The sequence below is a fragment of the Primulina eburnea genome, chromosome 3 (genome assembly GCF_022965805.1).
Source record: "Primulina eburnea isolate SZY01 chromosome 3, ASM2296580v1, whole genome shotgun sequence".
Classification (NCBI taxonomy): Eukaryota; Viridiplantae; Streptophyta; class Magnoliopsida; order Lamiales; family Gesneriaceae; genus Primulina; species Primulina eburnea.
Genome location: NC_133103.1, coordinates 51,787,845 through 51,807,918, shown reverse-complemented (window position 1 = coordinate 51,807,918; position 20,074 = coordinate 51,787,845). Strand labels below are relative to the sequence as shown.

The window sequence follows — 20,074 nt, the reverse complement described above, 5'->3', positions numbered from 1 at the left end:
CGACGAGATGCAATCGGCCACCTACAGGACGGGTCTAGCTCGACATTTCCCATCTGAATTCATGGTATACCTACTGTAGATCGCTTCTATCTCTCAAGCCATGGCAGTCCCTTACAAAACAAGATCAAGGCGTGATTAATATGCAAGAATGTCCAACGTTTTCGCATAAAAGCTAAGCAAAACTGATGCATAACACTATATCCTTAATATATCTTGCAAATACAATTAAACATACATAATATAGTGTGATCGATGATAGAATAAGGGAATCGGGCGTGCCATTGCGTCTAAACGCTCAAAGATTCGCACAAACAACACGAGGGACGAACACCGGAGTAACGATATCACAACTCTAACGATTTTTCCTTGAAGGTGGCATGACAAAGCTGTTGCAGCTCGAGTGGGGAGCTGCTGGATGAGATGGGGGGCAGCCGAATGTAATGGGGTGAGGGGATTAGGGTTTTGGGGTGTGGTTTGATATAAAAAAGTTGTATGATGAGACCTTAAGCCAGTGCCAGTTAAAGTAGGCCCAATAAGCCCAAAAACGCCATCGCAAAATATTTTGTTTAGGTAAGTTTTTGAAAATATTGTCCGATCCCTCAAAAGTCCTCCATTTTGGTAAAAATTGAATACCGGTTTAAAATACGACTCGTCGCGTAAAAATACCTTAACAAGACTCATTTACGAAATCACCCTTATTAACATCATATATTAATAATTAAAAATAATTATTTAATAAAAACATTTTTCCTTAATTGTCCCCGGTCTCCGTTCCTCGTTCAAGTGTGAAATACTGCTAAAAGTCTTATATCATGTAATCTTAATGAACCAAGAATTAAACATATATATTGGGCCTCGTTCGAGCGTGAAATAACGTTGTTTCGTACTTGTTATGAATTCCTACCATACCCCACTGCTACATTTCCATCACATTAAGGGGGAATTGTGCCAATGACCATATGGTCAAATGAGATTTTAAAAAATGATCTTTTTCATCAAGGGCATTATCCCAAAGTTGCGGTCACAAGTATTTGAGTGCAATTAATTTTTAAATTCAAATTTGACTAAGGTCATGACCCAAATGCCCCCATTTAGCATGCAGATGTTTCAGCCAGCTGAAACACAATATCTTTAGAATGTAATGCTTCTATTTTTATCACATTAATCCAATCATAAATCAATACGCAAAGCACAAATTGCAGGTTGTCTAGCACCTCTACCTTCGAGCTTTCCTGCTTTTGAGGAACAACAGAAGACTTTCTTTCCGTTACATGACACAGTCGAAGCTCATTTAGAGCATGCAAGAATATCTGAATTGATTTGATCGAGGCATTGGACTCGATAAATATATTTTCCTGCACATGTATACAATGAGATAATAACTTACAAATCAACAGATCAAGATTTGTTGATTGGTTAGATGCAATTATTCCTCTCATAGATCTTAATAAAACTATGAATAACCTTTAAACTGAACAAAATTTATCTTCTTATGCAAATTACTGAACAAAAATTTGTCATGATATGCCGATATAATTTCCAATTACAAGAATAAGCAAAGCAATCTCAATTCAAATTTAAAAACAAACAATTCACAACTAGCAAAGCAAGCAACTAGGTCAATGCATATCAGTCAGTAATGCAAGAAGTGCCTTACCCTCAGAGGTCACATTGATCCACCAACCAGAGATGATGAAATAATAAGACGATCAATCAGTCAATTCCTTGATACACTGGTCATATATTTAAAATCCTCATGCAATTGCTAACATGCAACCCAAGATACTTCACACTAGAGGGGTTGATTTCAAATACATCCATTTCCATTCCAAAAGCACCAACAATTCTGAAATTCACTTCAACATACCAAGACATTCTTGAGAGTATAAAGGAAATTAAGACAACTCTTCAGTATCAAGCTCCGAGAGACTCAAACTTACCTTTATGGGGTTTGATACTTATTAGCCTCTCACGTTATCCGCTCTTTTCAATTATTTTAGTTGAAATGACAAGTAAAAAAGACACAGCATAAAAAAACGTAAGTGGGAAAATGAGGCGTTTAAGAAAACCTTATGCTACAAGGAACAATCATGCCTTTTGTGGACACCTTACCACATTAAAGCAAGCAGGAAAGAAATCTAGTGAATGTATTTTTCTCAAAACACTGTTTGTAATAAGTTTTTGAGAACAAATGATACCATGATGTAAAGACCGGTGTGCATAAAACAGAGTAAGTAACCTTCAAAGAGATTAGTTTGCAAAGATCCACATCTAAATCCATTCTCCCAGCAACATTGACAATGACATATGGGAACAGAAAAAATTCTGCAACTTCTGATTTAACCAGCACAATGTCTTGACATAATCTGAAGCAACCAGTAATATAGATCAGCCGCATGATTGATTTACGGAAAATTCCAATGGAAAAAATAGTAATGCAGGAATTGAGCAACTATCTCAAATACTAGTAGAAAACCTTAAAATGAGATCGTTGCAATAACCTATCACTGCATATACAAGTGGACAGATCCACGCTTCAAATGTTTTATCCAAAGTTGTCCACACATTTGAATCCTCGATAGAAATTGATTCAGCTGAAAAATTAGGAAATAAAATCAGGATGTAAGTAAGAGAATATATGTGTTGTCTGTCCAACTGCATGCATGCCTTCACTAAATTTCTTCGAGGTCATTCGAATTTCAGTTCATACATGAAAAGGTTCAACCCATGCTTCAGCCAGAAAAAATTGTTGAGACTACTTTTATTAGTCGAATTGGTGGTCACATTTACTCTATTGCTAGTTGTTACTACTCACGAGTGTCATCATGAGATGTACACTGTAAAGGCATTGCCTTCCCAGCAGGCATAAATACAGACCTAGACAATCGGGGATCCATGTCACTTCCACATCCATTGCTATCGCTTTATGAGTTTATGTTCTATGAAATTTATATGGACCCAGGAAACTCCTAAATTTCCACCAGAAGTTTGTTACAATGTTTCTGTAATGAATTTATTTAAAAAAAAAATACGAGTACAGCTGGTTAAAAGTATAACCCAGCAGCAAGATTTGCTTAATGTGCTAGCATATAGATGAAGGAAAAACACATGCCTCATTGCCACTAGTGGTATTTTTGAAGGAGAAATCTCACGGATGAAAATATGAGCTAACGATCTTTCTCGGTAACAACTTACCTGTCAACTTTCTTCGTAGATTAGAAATAAGTCTCTGCACAAACTCCAAATTAACAACTTTTGAGTGGACCTAGAATGATTATATAAATTGGAAAACATAATTAAATCTATTTATCACAAAAAATGCACAAACAGCGAAATTGTTAAGTTTAGACGTATTGCGGTGGCAGCACGTGTCTACAACATTTGGAATGCACGCAATCGAACTATTTTTTAAGACGAAATGCCGTGTCCCAAGGATATCATAAGGAAAATCAAGATCCTTATCCTTTGATGTTCGCCAATTCATATGGATACAGACTCTCGATTATATTAATTATTTTTTTCCTATGATGTGTGTGGATATGATCATCTTTGCTTGTAGGTATGCCCCGTGTAGTTGGTGATGGTATCGTTGGTTCTATTGGTTCAATATTTGCCATCTCCTCGGGATGCACAAAGTATATGTACAAAACAATTTTTTTAACTTATTTTAATGGATGTTATTCAAGCATGACATAATGGTACATATTTAAAGCAACAAGATGAAATATCTCAAAGCCAAACCCAATGACAATTGCTTCTGCACTTCATAAGTTTGTGATTGATATAATTAATAAAAACAATATATTATATGAAAGAAGTCTTTCATTTAATAATACCGACAAAATATACAAAAAACTTCATTTGCTCAAAAGACATAATGCAATCATTCAGTCGTGACCACCATAAAGATGCCAAACTTTTTTTTAGTTCAAATAAATCGACCTTTCCAAGACAATGAGACATTATTCCTAATCGATCAGCAAAAGACGGAGTCATAGGAAAAAGAGCACTTAAATCATAAATATAAAGCATAAAATATAGTGGAAAATCTGAAATACATTCTAACCTCAATGAGAGACATCTCATAGGAATCCAGTTGCATCAAAGCCCGTTGACCATTTTCAGTTGAAAGAATATTCTGAGCAAATAACACTAAAATTCAAGTCCTGGACAAGTCCCTTAACAACTAGAAATCAAACAAACACAAAGCCTCAATGAACATAATCATATCGAGTTTATGTAAAAAGATTTATTTTTTTAATAAGACAAGATATTTTATTAAATACTTAAAGGCTTTTAATTAACATAAGCTGACTAGTGATCCACACACGACAAAAACCTAAACAAAACTTTGATCATCTCAACAATACACAAAAGTCCAATCTCTCAATAAATCTCTTCATTGGTCTCTTCAATGTTGTCAAAAAATCTTATATTCCCCTCAAAACACACATACCAATATATGTCATGTACCACACCACTCCTCCAAATAATTTTGCCCTCTTGCCAAGAAGATGTCCAAGATCCGTAGTAAATAAATCTTGTGTCGATCTCGGCACCACCCAAACCAATCTCAATTCTTCCAAAGCTCTAGCCCACAAACTACTTGATGAGGATTCTATGAACAAAGATAAGTTCTAGAGGATAAACTCTTGATACATTCTGGAGAATAACTCTTGTTTAATTGTATTCATCCGATTGTGGATCGATCAATTCTCATATGCTTCAATCATGTGAGGACCTTGATCAGTTTAGATATAACATTATTAAAAAACACATTATGACCTCGTCTCGATCAATTCTCAGGAGAGAATCTGTAGACTTATTCATTAATATCTCAAGCCAAATTATTTCACAGATTCCTAGTGTAAGTGCTGTAAAAAATGCTTATGCACTGCTGTGCCCCCAAGGCTTCTTTCTCCAAAAGTACGACTTATCATCTTCAAAGAACCCAAGGACTCTCCTCTGTCACATAGTCATTACTCTGAACCCAAATCAAATCAACAGTTGATCCCTCATCTCCTTCAATTATTCAGACTGAGCCTAATGATTCATGGACAAGCTACTAAGTCATGTACAAAACATCTTTTATTGCAGTGTTCTAAATGGCGGTCGAGGCGGCCGCCTGCCTTGACCGCACCGCCTATGCATGAGACGGGTGTTTTAGGCGGCCCAAGCTATACGGCGGCGAGCAGGCGGGTCGAGGCGGCGAGCCGGCGGGTCGAGGCGACGACCACCACACACAATCCGCCCGCCGCCGCCGCCTACTGCCGCCAGCAGTCAGAAAAATAATTAAAAATTTTAAACTTAGTTTTTTGGTAAAAATAATTATATAACTTTGTTAACATAATAGCATTTATATAATGATGAATCTTTATTAATTGTACATTATCTATAGATGATATTATATTTTGTGCTTAAACATTATTTAATTGCACATTTTATATAAAAATGACTATATTGCATGATTATCTATAAAAAAATTACTTAAAAAATTCAACCGCCTAGGCGGCTGAGGCGGTAGGCGGTCACCGACCGCCCCGCCACCGCCTCCCGCCATTTACAACCTTGTTTTATTGAAATTTGTTTCTTATGAAAAGATTTCTTTTTTATTGTTTTCACTTCAAAAGTGTCCAATGCAGAAAATCTAAAAAACTTATGTGAAGCTCTTAAAATTCCAAAGTTGAAAGATGCATTTGTGAGGAGATAGCACTTGGAGTGCAGTGACACTACCAAGTGAAAACAACCTTTAATTGTAAATGGATTTTCACGATAAAAGACGACTATGGCCGTTCATTGGAGAGATATGAGGCGTGACTTGTAGTCAAAGGTTTCACACAAACTCATGGTGTAGATCACTTTGAGACCTTTGCACCAATTGTAAAACTTACCACGGTGTAGATCTATTGAAGAGTTCTGGGATGGTGATCACGGAGCGAAGCTTTCGAGGACATTGGCGAGTGTCCTTACCCAGTTTTGCTAGAAAACTGGACTAGATCTACCGCTAACAGAAGATCTACCTCGAGATATAACACCTTTGTTTGGGTCATTCAGTGACATGGTGGAATTAGGAGAGTGATGTCATTAGATGTAGTGCAAAGGCTTAGGGGTGGGAAAAAATACCGAAATACCGAAATACCGAAAAACCGTGCCGAAAAAAATACCGAACTTACCGAAAAAATCGGTATACCGAAAATTTCGGTACGGTATCATACCGTACCGAACTTTTCGGTATCGGTATCGGTATGAAATAATTTTTTTTTCGGTATTTCGGTATATACCGAAATATCGAAAATAATTTTTTATTATTATTTTTTTTAGATTTAAGTTCGGTATACCAAAAAAATGTCGGTATACCGACGGTTTTTCGGTATACCGACAAAATTTTCGGTGTCGTTACGATACCGGTATGAGTTTTTTTCATACCGAAAATTCGGTATACCGCATGTGCGGTATACCGAATTTTCGGTATCGGTATCGGTATGAAAAAATTTCATACCGATATTTTCGGTACGGTATACGGTATCGTAGTTCGGTACGGTATACCGTACCGTACCCACCCCTACAAAGGCTGAATTCAATGTTACGGCCCAAAGAGTCTTTGAAGTTCTTTGGTTAAAGAGAGCCCTCGAAAAGTTCCAAAGAATAATAGAAAGCCTTTGAGATTATACTATGCCAACAAAGCAGCAATAAGTATTGTCCATAACCCAATTCAACATGATAAGACAAAGCACAAAGATCGTCACTTTATAGGAGAAAAATGAAGATGGAACTATATGCTTGTCATTCATGCCAGCAACTCAACAAAGAACAAGTGTTTCGGCCAAAGAACCTACAAAGCCTACCTATAAACATTTGTTCATGATCAATGTCTATGCACCAACTTGAGGGGTATTATCGTAAATTTTATATAAAAAACTAGGAGTAGAATACATTAAGAGATGCATAATTATTTGTAACCTATTTTAGTTACTGTTTTCTTCATACATTACATAACTGTTCATCTCTCGTCCTAGAAACTTAATAGATATCTTTTCTATAATGAAACTTAAATCACAGGAAAAATGATATCATATCCATCAAACTTCAAAACAAAGAACGAAGATAAGCACAACACATGATTACAGCACAGCCAAAATCTAACAGCAGTCATATAGACTCACTCTTAATGCTTGGGATGCCATGTCACTTATCTCAACAGAATCCTCCATCAGATACTTCTTTAGAAGCCTCATAAGGACTCGAAGAGCTTCTTCCGATATGCCCATATCTGCATGGATGTTAGTCTCTGCCATGCCAATAGCTATGCCAAACACAGGTACTGAATAACCACCAGGAAGATGGAATACAACACGATGAGGATCACCAATTCCAATCTGTAATCATGACTGAAGCATAATAAAAGGTACTCGAAAGCATATTTCATGAATTTGAGAAATGTTTCCTAAGAAAATCAAAATGCAAAGCTACGGTTACCTTGGATATGAAATCAGAAACCATTGCACTAAGATCATTTGTGTTATCTAAGCTGCACAATGGAACAAGCTTCCAAGCAGCATGAAAAATTTCATTTTCCGAATGCCAATATGCATCTTTGAAATCATTTTGATCTCCAAGAGATAACCCACTTGACCCAATATTTTTATGCAATGCTTTCAGACTGCAAGAATAATTGATAAACAAGATTTTGTAACTATCTCTAGATAGAAGTAGTTAATTTCTCTCCTAAACATCCTCTAATGAAGCAAAAGAACGATGCTACCACTTTAGAAAATCTTAAACATGTAATTAAGGAAAAAAACCAACCACACTCACTGTGACTAAGAAGTTGTGTCAATTATATTCTTCACTAAATTGTTTAAGCGAAAGAAATATTACATTTACAGAACAAAATAAAAAGAGAAATAAGATATTGTGTTTATACCATATTGTTTCAGCAGTAGAAATATTATGAAATGTGCAACATGCGACCAACTCTGACATTAAAAACTATCAAGTGAAACAACTAAGTCAGCATAAATCATAAAACATTTTAATGAACAAAAGAGATTAAAATATGTTGTTGCCTGAAGTTGTTCACCAAGCACTCTGATAGTCTCCCCTGATGGGTAATCTCTTGATATATTGAGCAGCGTAAAAATTATACAACAACATTGATCGAGTAAACAGTCGCAACCAATGAATTGACCAATCAAATTGAGAAGGTAACTGTTCAGAAAAGTAACACCAACCATTACAAGATCACATGATATAAGAAGCCCCTTGAGAGTTAAACTAGTATCCAAATTAAAGTCAGTTGTACCCTCTGACTCTATTCTAAAGAAACTCCTCCAAGTATTTAAAAAAAACTCTTTTACAAGTGAAGGATATCATACTTAAGACCACATAACACACTGAAAATTGCAATCAACAGAGCTAAGTTATAAACGACCATTAAGACTCCATTAATCTTAAAATTGTATTCAGAAAAATATGATAAAAAGTTCTTTGTATCGACAAACATATCATGGTATAATACGACTCAACATAAACAAAAAATTTCGATAAAAATGTAACATATTTATATGCCTCCCAAACAGCAAAATAATGGAGCAGAGTAATTCCTAATATTTATATCACCAAGTCATGGGTGTAAGATGTGCGAGCAATACTCAGTTAAAAGTACTAGGAATTACACTCTATGCCCAAGCAAATTGACGAGCACCTCAATGCCGGCCAAATGGTTGCATTTATGCCAACGATGAGCTGCAGCAGCGATCTTGTAATGTAGATCAGCTATAAACTACAAAATAAGGTGTCATTTATTTTAAAAATATGCATTCAACAATAAATACACAAGACAAAATTACTGGAAAAGACAATATAATAACGAAAAAACAGCTTGAAATATAAGTTTTGAAGAATCACCATAAATACACTGTCCGGTCTGAAGATGTTAATCTTGTCAACAAGTCCGAAACTTTTAGAGTGCTCCTCGCTGCAAGAATAAAGCAATCAATAATAGAACACTCAAACTTTTAGAATAAACATGGAAAAAAATATAGACAACTAACAGAAGGTATTGAACCTATCCCAGAAGCCATCCACAATAGTTTGAATTGTACATGCAATTGTATCTTTAGAAAAGAACGGAAGTGGACAGTCAGAGGAGCTGGAAGCTAGAGATAATGTATGGTTCACAATAGGAACCCGCATACAAAGTGAAGAACGTAACAAATCAGTAAGCGTAAATAGCTCGCACAATGTTTTGCATTATCATATTTTCATTTTAAATAGAATTTGATGTATTAGAATCAGAAAATTAGCCGTCCAATATTTTGTATCGATAAATTTTCTTTTTAAATAGGCTTTGATGTCTGACAATCAAAATATTAATTGCATGAGTGATTCCTATTGATTGTATAGTTTACTATTATAGAATAGGTTATGTATATTGTGTATAGGTTTCCCTAGTATATATGAAGATCATTCAACCATTTATCAATTTGTATTGGTATAGAGAGTAGAAACCGCAATTGTTCTTTCTTTTCGGCTGAATTAGAGCCATGTCTTTCTTAATCTTTCATCTAGTTCTTACATCATGTCTGGAAAAGCAAATGTGAACACTCTTGATGGCAAAAAGCAATTCATAACAACTGTTCATGAAATTTTGTTTCCAATAAATTTGATCTGAGTTGGATAATGCTAATTATCGTATTTGGTCTCAGCTTATAGAGATGCATATTGCAGGCAGAAGAAATTGGGATGCATTACAATGACGAAGGTTGCCTCACATAGAACGGCCCAAACTATGAGGAATGGGAGGCTAAAGATGCTAAGGTCAAGTCTTTGCTCGTCAATTCCATGATAGAAGGCTGATGGCCTATTTGCGTAGTGTGGCGGCTAAAGAAGTTTGGAATGGAATCAAGAACTATCTGGATGTGTCAAATTCTTCTCGAGTCTAAAAGCCAATGAAGCAAACATTCCAACCACACCAAAGAGATCGCCCTCTTGTGGAGTAATGTAGTGAGTTGGACTCAAAATTCTTGCAACTTGATTACTGTAGGCTAAATGATATGAAATGTCCATAGGATATTGAGAAACTAAGGAAACGTATCGCTAAGTATAAGATCTATATATTTTTTTTGGTCTTGATCACAATCTACATCGAGTTAGTGACCAGGTCTTTGGCTGCCTCTCCTTGCCAAAGCTAGAGGAAGCTTATTCGCAGCCAAATCGAGAAGCACAAAGGTGTTAATATTAGATTAAATGATCATTCTAAAGCCTCTGCAATGGCTATCAATAAAAATAATACAGGGCCAACACTCATCATTGCACCAACTGCAATAGCCCTAAATACTCAATCGATATTTTCTGGGAGAAAGATGGCTATCCATATCAATGCAAACCGAAACGAGCTCAAAAAGGAAACAAGAAATAAACTCATACTTCTCTTAATGATTTATGTCTCAGGTTTCTTCTTATCTCCTCAAGAAGGTAATTTCGGTCTCCCGGTTATTTATTCAGGGAGACTAATCTTATAGCTAGCAGACCCACCATACTTAACACTCTATGTCCCCAACTCTTCATAAGGCTCGGCTCCTATGTCCATCTCAAGAGGTGGAACATCATGTTTACTCTTAGACTATCCATTTCATCCATCTTGCTTGCACCTTGTTTTTCTAATAGTTTTATTAGAGAGATTGCTAAACACCTTAAATGTTCAGAGGCATTTCCACTCACTCTGCTGGAAGACAATCCTACAAAGATTGAGATTCATACTAACAAGGAGAGAAAATGCACCTATTACTTGGATGGGATGAGAAAGTTACAATCTGAATTTTATCATGTTTTCCAAGTAACAAAGAAGATATTTCGTTCTATTCGCACTAGTTTTTTTAAAAAAGAAACGATATTATATTATCAAAAGATATTAATTACAAAAAGCAGACCAAAGGTCCATGCATAGTAAGGTAAGACTCGTACTACGAGTCAACGTTATACTATACTTCAATTCTTATACAAGTCTGTGACCGAGAACGATTTAACCTCCACATTCTTATAGATCCAACTTGAAACCCTATACTTTATCTTGTCCCAACATTCTTCCAAAGAAATCTAAAATTTTAAAAATCATCTTGTTTTTTTCTAGTTCAAGGTGTGAATTATCCACTTACGCTGAGAAACTTCACATACTGTTCAAACCAGGTTTAAAAAAAACTCCAATTTTTGGCGGGTCAAGCATAAAAAATGAACTTTTTTATTGAATGTAAATTATACCATTGATTTACAAAATGCTTTCATAAATTAGAATTTAAATGGTTTTTTTTTAGACTGAAACTTGATACATACGTGTAACAGACAAAGGTTTTATTCATATTAGTTCATTTTTTCCACAAATTAGTATAAAAGAAAAATATTTCAAAGAAACACAATTACAACATTAACTTCATGCAAAAAGTATCAAAGAGAATGCAGTTGATTTTCAACATGAGATGTTTAAAGTTAAGACTAAAGTTGTAGGCAGTAAGTGAAAGTATCATTTGCTTGTTAATGAGTTCATCCCTTTCATGTTCAGAGAAATTAACTATAAGTAAAATAGAAGTTTCCAGCACTCTTGATGCCCTCTCCCACCTAGCTTTCTTACTGCAATGCATTGCCATACAGACAGAAAAGATATGCACAAAGTGACTCTTAACTAAAGCTGCACAAGGCTGGCAAGCAACCTGGGAAAAAGAACAATAATAAAAACTAGCATATATAGTTCAAGATATTCAATAGCAAAAATGTCATCTTATGATCCTGAGTCCTGACATGGGTATATCAATTCGCAAAGATCAATCCACATCAGTGAACACGACATACAACTACCCTATGCTAAAATCGTTGACTCGAGGTACGATCATTTTTAACATTAATTAGATCAAACACCTCACCACATTAAGAAAACATAGAAGACATCTAAACCAAAATAACTTGGACAAAGATTTAATACAAATCTAAAAATAATATTAATGTTCAAAAAGTTAAATGAAGCTACAACATTCTTCGAGGAAATGAATGCAAGGCTAGCTACCTTAGCCACCCATTTTAAATTGTTAGCATCTTCATGCAAGATCAAAGCCGGAAGCAGCCACGGACAACAATATTTTATGAAGTTCATAGGTTCCAAATTCGACGTAAAAATGCCTCTTGCCTGCAAATCCAATAAAGATTAACTGTCTAGTTTTCTATTTAAATGGTAAACACCTCGAATGCAAAACATGACATTACCTCAACAAGTGCAACTAAGCTTACACCACAAGCAACCCAATTAAAAAGAATTGGCCCCATAAGCTCCTCCAAGAACTTCAAAAATGTTGAAAGCACAAAATAATTTGTAAAGTTAGTATCATGTAATTAAATTAATCAACCAGAAATGTATTTATCACCTTTGTCCTGTTTGTATAGCATGCTTCCTTAGATAAACTGTCAAGCACAGCACTGACTAGTTCTCTGAACAAAGATGAATATTTGGAAAATTGAGCCGAGGTCAAATGCAACATAAAGATGTGGCTACTTTACTTTTCCACTCTTACCTTTGGGAGGGATCGATAGCAGCAGCAACAGATATCACAAAAAACTGCCTGTATGTAAAATTCAAAAATCAAAACGCTAAAAGTAATTTATCGACAATTCATTGAATAAATTTTGAAAGTTTTGAAGAGGCATCATTTTAAGCTGGTTCGTGGGAATAGTTTGAAAATTTTGAGTTGGCAATACAAGATGCATAAGAGTTATGACAATTCGTGGGAATAGTGTTCCCTCGAACTAAATAATTTTGGTACCTCGAACTCTATTTTCTCATTATGCAGTGCAAGATGCATAAGAGTTACGACAATTGTTTCCATAATCGGAGGAGGTTGAGGACCAGCAGAAAAAACTTCATGTGCTCGAACTATTTTCTCCCCAGAGGAAGTAACCAATTTCCTTCCAAAATTTGAACTGCAGTGACATTTTCCAGAACGATGTTATTTTAGAAGCAAAACGAAGTGTAATCATATCAGAAACCACATTGTATATGAGCAAATCCTAAATGAATTGATACACTAATTAAACCACACAAGGCTACTTTAGACTTGTACAAAATGGAGAAAAGCCTAAAACAATAGCCCACAATACAATATAGTAAGAAATGTCCAATCTTAAAATGTGCAACGGCATCAAGAAACTTATCAGTAGAGCAAGTATTAGAAAGTTTGGTTAGACAAACAAGATTATAAATGGACCTGACCCATGTCAATGGCCGTTTAGAATAACACTTAAGCTACAATAAATTTGATAAATTATCATAGCTACAGGAAATATGTCTATCTCAAGCCAATTACCAAACATCTTGGAAGAGTAGAGAGTGACCATCCCATGTCTGGAAAAAGACGCCAATCCGACGAGCTGGGCAAAGCATAACCGATAATCAGGATCTCGGAGCAGCATAAATAGCTTATGGATCACTAACTGTATAAGAATGAATAAAAGAATGACAACCTAAGTGAGGGACTAAAGATTAATTACTGAGAAAAAGAAAAGCAAGATAAATAAACCAGGTTCACATTTTCTCAACTAAAAATCATGATGGGGATAAAGATTAATCACCTGAGCAAATTGTGGCCTGAGTAATACAAAATTGCATATGCTGTTAACAAGCTTCACACGATCATACAAGTCGAAGAGACTGTTATCAAAGACTTTAGGCACCAAATCTCCGAGAGAAGTCAAGCACTGAAAGTAAATAGGCTAATTTAGAAAAAAAGAAAACAATTTTTCTGACAAGTATTAGCATGAGAAAGCTTTAAATATGACTATTTCTCAAGTAATTCCGCACACTAAATTTCTTCACAGGGTTTGTCCTCGTTGATCTGAAACCTAATTTCTCACGACCTAACTTCTAGCTAACTATGCTTCAATTGTATCTTTTTTACTTCAACTTTTATTTTAACACTCGATAATTTGTACAAATTAATCATTAACTTACAATTGCATTCCTCAAGACTGTTCTGACAAAAGCTAAAAATGACATGTATAAAGTCAGCAAAATCAAGTAAGAAACAAAAATATTGACACTAACAAACTCAAACTCACATCCCACTTGCCATTGATAATTTACCACTAAAACATCCAAGCATGCTCAGAAACATATCACAACTATCACACCTCTTCGGACTCCCTTTTCGTAAAGGAAGATGCACGGTATTCTGAGTTCCAATCCCATTTTACTGCAACGGGCTTGCCACCAAATAACAGATGCCATCCAGTATATAGGAACACGGGAACTTAAGATTTTCATATAAATTTACTACATCAGTCATAGACGCAACCTGGAGAGGAGAAATCAAATAGATACCAGGTAGTTTTAGACAAATCAAATGGTGTCACAAAATTGCTTGCATTGAAATGACAGAGACGACAACAAGAGCACAATACCAAATCCAATATATGTCTGCAGGAAGACCAGTGAGGATGCCAGCTGAGAATGCATAGAGAGTAATCTAAAACCTACTCAAATACGAAACAGAAATAATTTACTTGTCTGCGTGATAGCTATAAAGCAAATGCCAAGAAAAACATGGAACGTAAAGGTATGAGACTAAGATACCTGTGGGTCGTTCTCTTTTTCCCTAAGATTGAACATGATTTCCCACGTCGACAATGATAAAATTGGGAAAAAACACAGGAAATTCAATTTCTGATTCACTGAATTTCCGATTCACTAAAGAAACGGAAGACCCAGTTGTGTGACTACCGTCAATACCTACCCTATCTACATCAATCGACCCACCGTTCATATCCAACTCCACATCCAAAATCAATTTTTTTCCTGCCATTTAGCGGCAAAGGATCACGAATGGAGTGGGCGTCTGATAAGTCGGGGAAGTCTGGCTTTGCTTGAGAATTCCTTCTGCACTCTGAACATCTTTCATACAGTTTGCAAGGGCTTTCAGAAGCCTCTCAGAAGATTGAACAATTCCAAAATAAAATCCAGAACTTGCAATATTTTTCTCTTGGCAATTTCTAAGAAAAGGCGAGCTAGTGAACTTTTAAAAGAAGTCGCAGTCGAGTCAATGTTATTAATTATGGAGTTCCATTCCAAACATCCAGACAGACCATCACTGTAATATTTCTCCACAATTGAAATGGCATGATTTAGATATCCTAACAACGATTCACCCAGTTTAGAAAAGAAAGGAGGAATTTCTCTGATCCTGAGAGTGAGAAAAAATGTGAAACACTGTGAGAATAAAACAGAATATTTGAAAACCATATCCATAAAAATTTATAGTTGTTTGAGAAAAATGAAGGAAATAATAAAATATGCAAACTAGTGCTAAAGAGAATCAACGTGTCAATAAATTTATAGCAAAAACATTATATTTGACTAAACAAATGACTAAGATCAGATTGAAACAAAAAGCCTGTAAATTGTTAGCGAAAGCAAAAATAATAATGGAATGAATAAAATTGGCATCCCCAATCAGGTGATTGAGAAAATATGGAACAAGAGTGTGATGGGTAACCATTCAGGCAATGAACAATGTCACACCGTCATGTGCAGGTTTGTCTCAAGCCCCAATTACTTGGAGCTTATTAAAAGTTTACAGAGGAGCGTACAACACAGTTCAAAAGCTTTTAAGTGAAGCATGGGACATATAAAAGGACTACTGCCGCAACGGAGAATGGGAAGGATCAATGAAAGTGAAGATTGACCTTGTTGAATACGAACAGAACATGAAATTAGCTAAGAGAGCGCATGTGTAGATAACTTCTGAGAGCAGCATTTTGTCAATTTCGACTTCCTTTATGCATTCAAGAACGTGATTTTCCATTTCATGAGGCAATTGATCTCTTAGATTCAGTGGCAATCGTACATTTTGGCAGTAATTGGACAAATTCACCTACAAATTGTTCATAACTGACAGTGAAAATCCATCAGTTATTAAAATTTCAAAAGTAACAAAAAATAGAAGTATGTGACACCTTTGGACCAGAGTCAATATGAATCTTCGCAAGAACTTCAACTGAGCATTCCAAAAAATCACTTGAACTTTCCTCTATCTACCAGACATCGGATACAACTTTTTAAGATAAGCCATTATACGTGAGATCAAAAGGTTTATAAGGATGGATTTGCAAGAATAATACCTTGGCCAATTCCTCCACAGGCTCAGTAGCATAGAGCAATGGCAGAAGTCCTGAAGCGTCTTACAGAAGAGGGGTAGAACCAGTAGAAAAGGCATATGCAGCTGCCGGCAGCAGCACAAGGAACCGCTCATTCAGTGTTGTGAATTCCTACGTAATTAGGAGGTCAATCAAATATTCTAAATAATGTCAACATCCTGCACCACCTATACATGTATAAAAGAAAAGCAAAGAAGTAAAGAGATACAAAAAAGGATGTAGTACTAGGGATTAGAAAATTGAGGGACAGAATTGAATAAGTCCATCATATATTGTCTCTCAGTCTATACGTTGATGGGATTCATTTCTTTTGCAGATAGACTGGAATTTTCACAGCGAATCATTTGAAGATTGTAAAAAAATTCCTTGGTTATTAAAAGTTATGATCAATATCATCAAATCACTTCAAAATATCAAAGCCACTGTACCTAGTTTGGAATGTACCTTCAAGTTAAGTATAGCTAAAACAGCTGGTAACATGTTCTGCCGAAGATACAAAGAATCTTGCAGATCACCCTGCAGCAAGAAAATGAATACTTTTAAGATACGATCCGGATCCTTCCAATAAATTGAAAACACGTGAAAACTCCCTTTTAAAATGTAATCCATTCAACACGAGGAAGAATAACTAACACAGTCGTCCAGTATGACATATAGCAACGGGAAACAAGCACAAAATAACAAGCTTTGCATCTCAGGGAATGACGCAAAAATCAAATACACCATTTTATTCGCAGTTTATGATAATGGGATGGCAACCCTTTCCTTTCCACCTACTTTGTGAAATTATTAAAGCACCAATCAATTATTACCAAGTCTATAAACATGGCCATAAATATGAGAGTAAGAAATTTCAACTTCCAAAACTACAAATTTGGAACTGCAACAAGATGCCTACATGTATGCTTCTCATGGTCATCATACTCTTGACTATATCAATAGTAGAGTGGGCATCATTTAGATATTTTCCAACCACCATAAAAGCTTTGAAATAACAAAAGAAATCAAAAGAAAGATACAACGTGAACTTTAATAGCCATGTTTCAAGACAGTTGAGTCATTCTGTTTGAGTTGTTGATGAGAAAAGACTCTCATATATGTTTCTATACAACAGAGTTGTTATGTTTCGGGTTGGATATAAGAGAAGAAAGTAAGAGAGAAATATCAAATTCACACGTTTGAAAAGAACTCTTGAAGTTATTATAGGAATACAAAAAAGAGAAGTATAATGGGTTCTTACCAGCGAGATTCTCCTGGAGAAGTAGCATGAGATGAAGCATAAAGCACACCTGAAGTATATTTCCCAACATCAGGACACTGGATAGAATCATCGGAAAAGAATTACGACAGCTAAAGGAAAATTATACTCTTGCATTCTAAACTCTGAATCAAAAATTAATGTTCATATTCTGAGAGAACATAGAGCAAGTTACTTTGACATAATCACACACGGCACACCAATAAAATATGGTGGAAAACTAATCTCAAACACAAATCTTTTGTAGGGGATCCAAACACAACAATTTCAAGCCAATGAATTGAATACTGGTTGTGCAAGGGTTTTATTTTCACCAAAACTACACTTAACTAGAATTTTCCACTTAAAACAAAAGTTTGCATGATAACACTAATATCTTATCACATAAAAGCATTCTAAAACTTGACACCGGAAGAAAGGAAGTATTCAACTAAATTGCATTCGTGCATCAGCCATCTCATGATAAGACTGGAAAAATCTACTTCTTTACAACCCCACAGTTTGCATTCTTATTTTAAAAAAGTCAGTGAGAAACACTTCTAAGGATAGTAACTTAAATGTCAACAAACAAATACTACATTGCTGCCAGAAAGAAAAAAAAAAGCAACATCCATATAAGACCAACAATTCTGTCCTAATGTTTACTCTAAACTGCACTTCACTAATTATAGAATTTAAGTGCTTGATAATACATAAAAAAAGAACAGATGTTTTAAACATTAAAGACTCAACTCTTTGAAACAGCACCACTGAACCAACAATTCAAATAATTCGATTAGATTAAGGTAAGCAACAATTGTCACCAACTAATTCTACCCAAGATATTAATGAAGAAAAAAATAAAAAAGGCAATAGTAAAAAATATGAGAAAATATGATCATACAAATTCCATCGAAGATATCATGGAAATCAAATAACTATTTAAGGTGTTCAGAATTATTAGACCATCACGGAGGAGATCAAATGGATATATAAGGTGATTATTCCGTAAAATATTTACCTAGCAATATTAAAAGCAAAATAAAATGAAAATTTTAAAAAGTAACATTAGGAAGGCCGATAGTAAGGCTTCTATAATTCTATGTCACACAAGATATTAGGAGTTGCAATTTATTTTGAAAGGTGTATGCACTTAATACACTAGTCTGTCAAGTTGTCCTCTCTTACTCCGCTTAAACAGCATATGATTAATATTTGGTTAGTGCTGATATAATATAACCAATGGTCACATTTAAGATATATATTAAGGTGAATTAAATGATGTCAAGAATTATGAAATATGCCTTTGGCTTGACATGATATATGCAATGTTAGAATAATTCATTTTTTATAAACTGGAGTGGCTGACGCATCTAATAAATAGACCTTTAGGGTTGTTTCTCGTTGGACTCCACTCCTACATCCTTTTAATTTGTAGTTTCGTCCCAATGGCGAGAAATATCGACATCAGAATTCTAGATTGAACATGTTCTCTTTTTCACGTCGAATGATTGCCTCTATAGCTACAAATAATGGGTAGTGTAACAAATAGTGGGTAGTGTACACAAACTTTAAAAGGTATGCTAATGTATGCCAATTTTACACCAAGTACTATGCATTCAAATATTCTCCCGTAGGTATGCTAATGTATGCCAATTTTACACCAAGTACTATGCATTCAAATATTCTCCCGTTTCATTTTTTCTCTTGGGCATCGTAGGATTTTTTGCCGAAATATGGCTGGTGACCCTAAAGCATCTTTTTCCATGACATATTTTAGTGGCAAACTAGGTCATATATTCTTCGTTGGACCCAAATGGCGAACACTTTACCATCTCAAGAGAAATTAATTGAACTAGAAATTACAAGTAGCTAGAGGTTTCCAAAAAAGCTGAACGAACCATCCCATAGTACCACGGGTCATATTCTAGAGTAAAAGAACAAAAATATATATAACATGTATCTCTCCAGAACAAAAAAAGAATATCAGACAAGTATTCAGTGGATTTTAGGGTAAAGATGAGATCGACAATGTCATACAACGAAAGATTTATACTCTAAAGCAACATGAACGACAAAAAGTTTGCAAAGGTGAATCACTCACGTTGAAAGTGTGCGTTTAAATAGCTGAAGATCCCATATCTCGAGAGGAAAAAGATATGAATCTTTTGTATCCTAGGTAAATGCCAAGCAAAGAAGTAGTTATACTGAAATCATGGAGAAGCAAGCATTTTACTAGCAAAGAAACAATCAAATCAAAATAAGAGAAGCGAACAATTATCTATAATCTTACGCTCAACATTATGCTACAAAGCAGCATAAAAGCAGCAGCATCCAACTGCAAAGACGAGAGCACAACTAACCCTGTAATACTGAATTTAGAGCTTGAAAAGTTGCTTTCAGAATTGTATAAAAACTTGAACATCCGATCATGATTACAAGTATAAGAACATTATACAATAATGGAAACAGGAAGAAACTGGTGTTAAGACAGTGTTGAGCTATCCTTAACCTTCAATTCAGGAGTCACCCATAACAAAAGTGGGGTAGCTTTTAGAAAGTGAGAAATTTTTTTGAAAATGGTCCCTCCCACCTTCAGACGTCAAACATTAGGGTTCCTCCACTGCTCAACCATCACCTTCGTCT

General features: G+C 35.2%; 1 pseudogene; it reads right to left on the bottom strand.

The window, feature by feature from the left end:
- Positions 1-845: 845 nt before the first annotated feature.
- The window catches only part of LOC140827463 (serine/threonine-protein kinase ATM-like), a 32,398-nt pseudogene continuing 13,169 nt past the window's right edge, over positions 846-20,074 (bottom strand).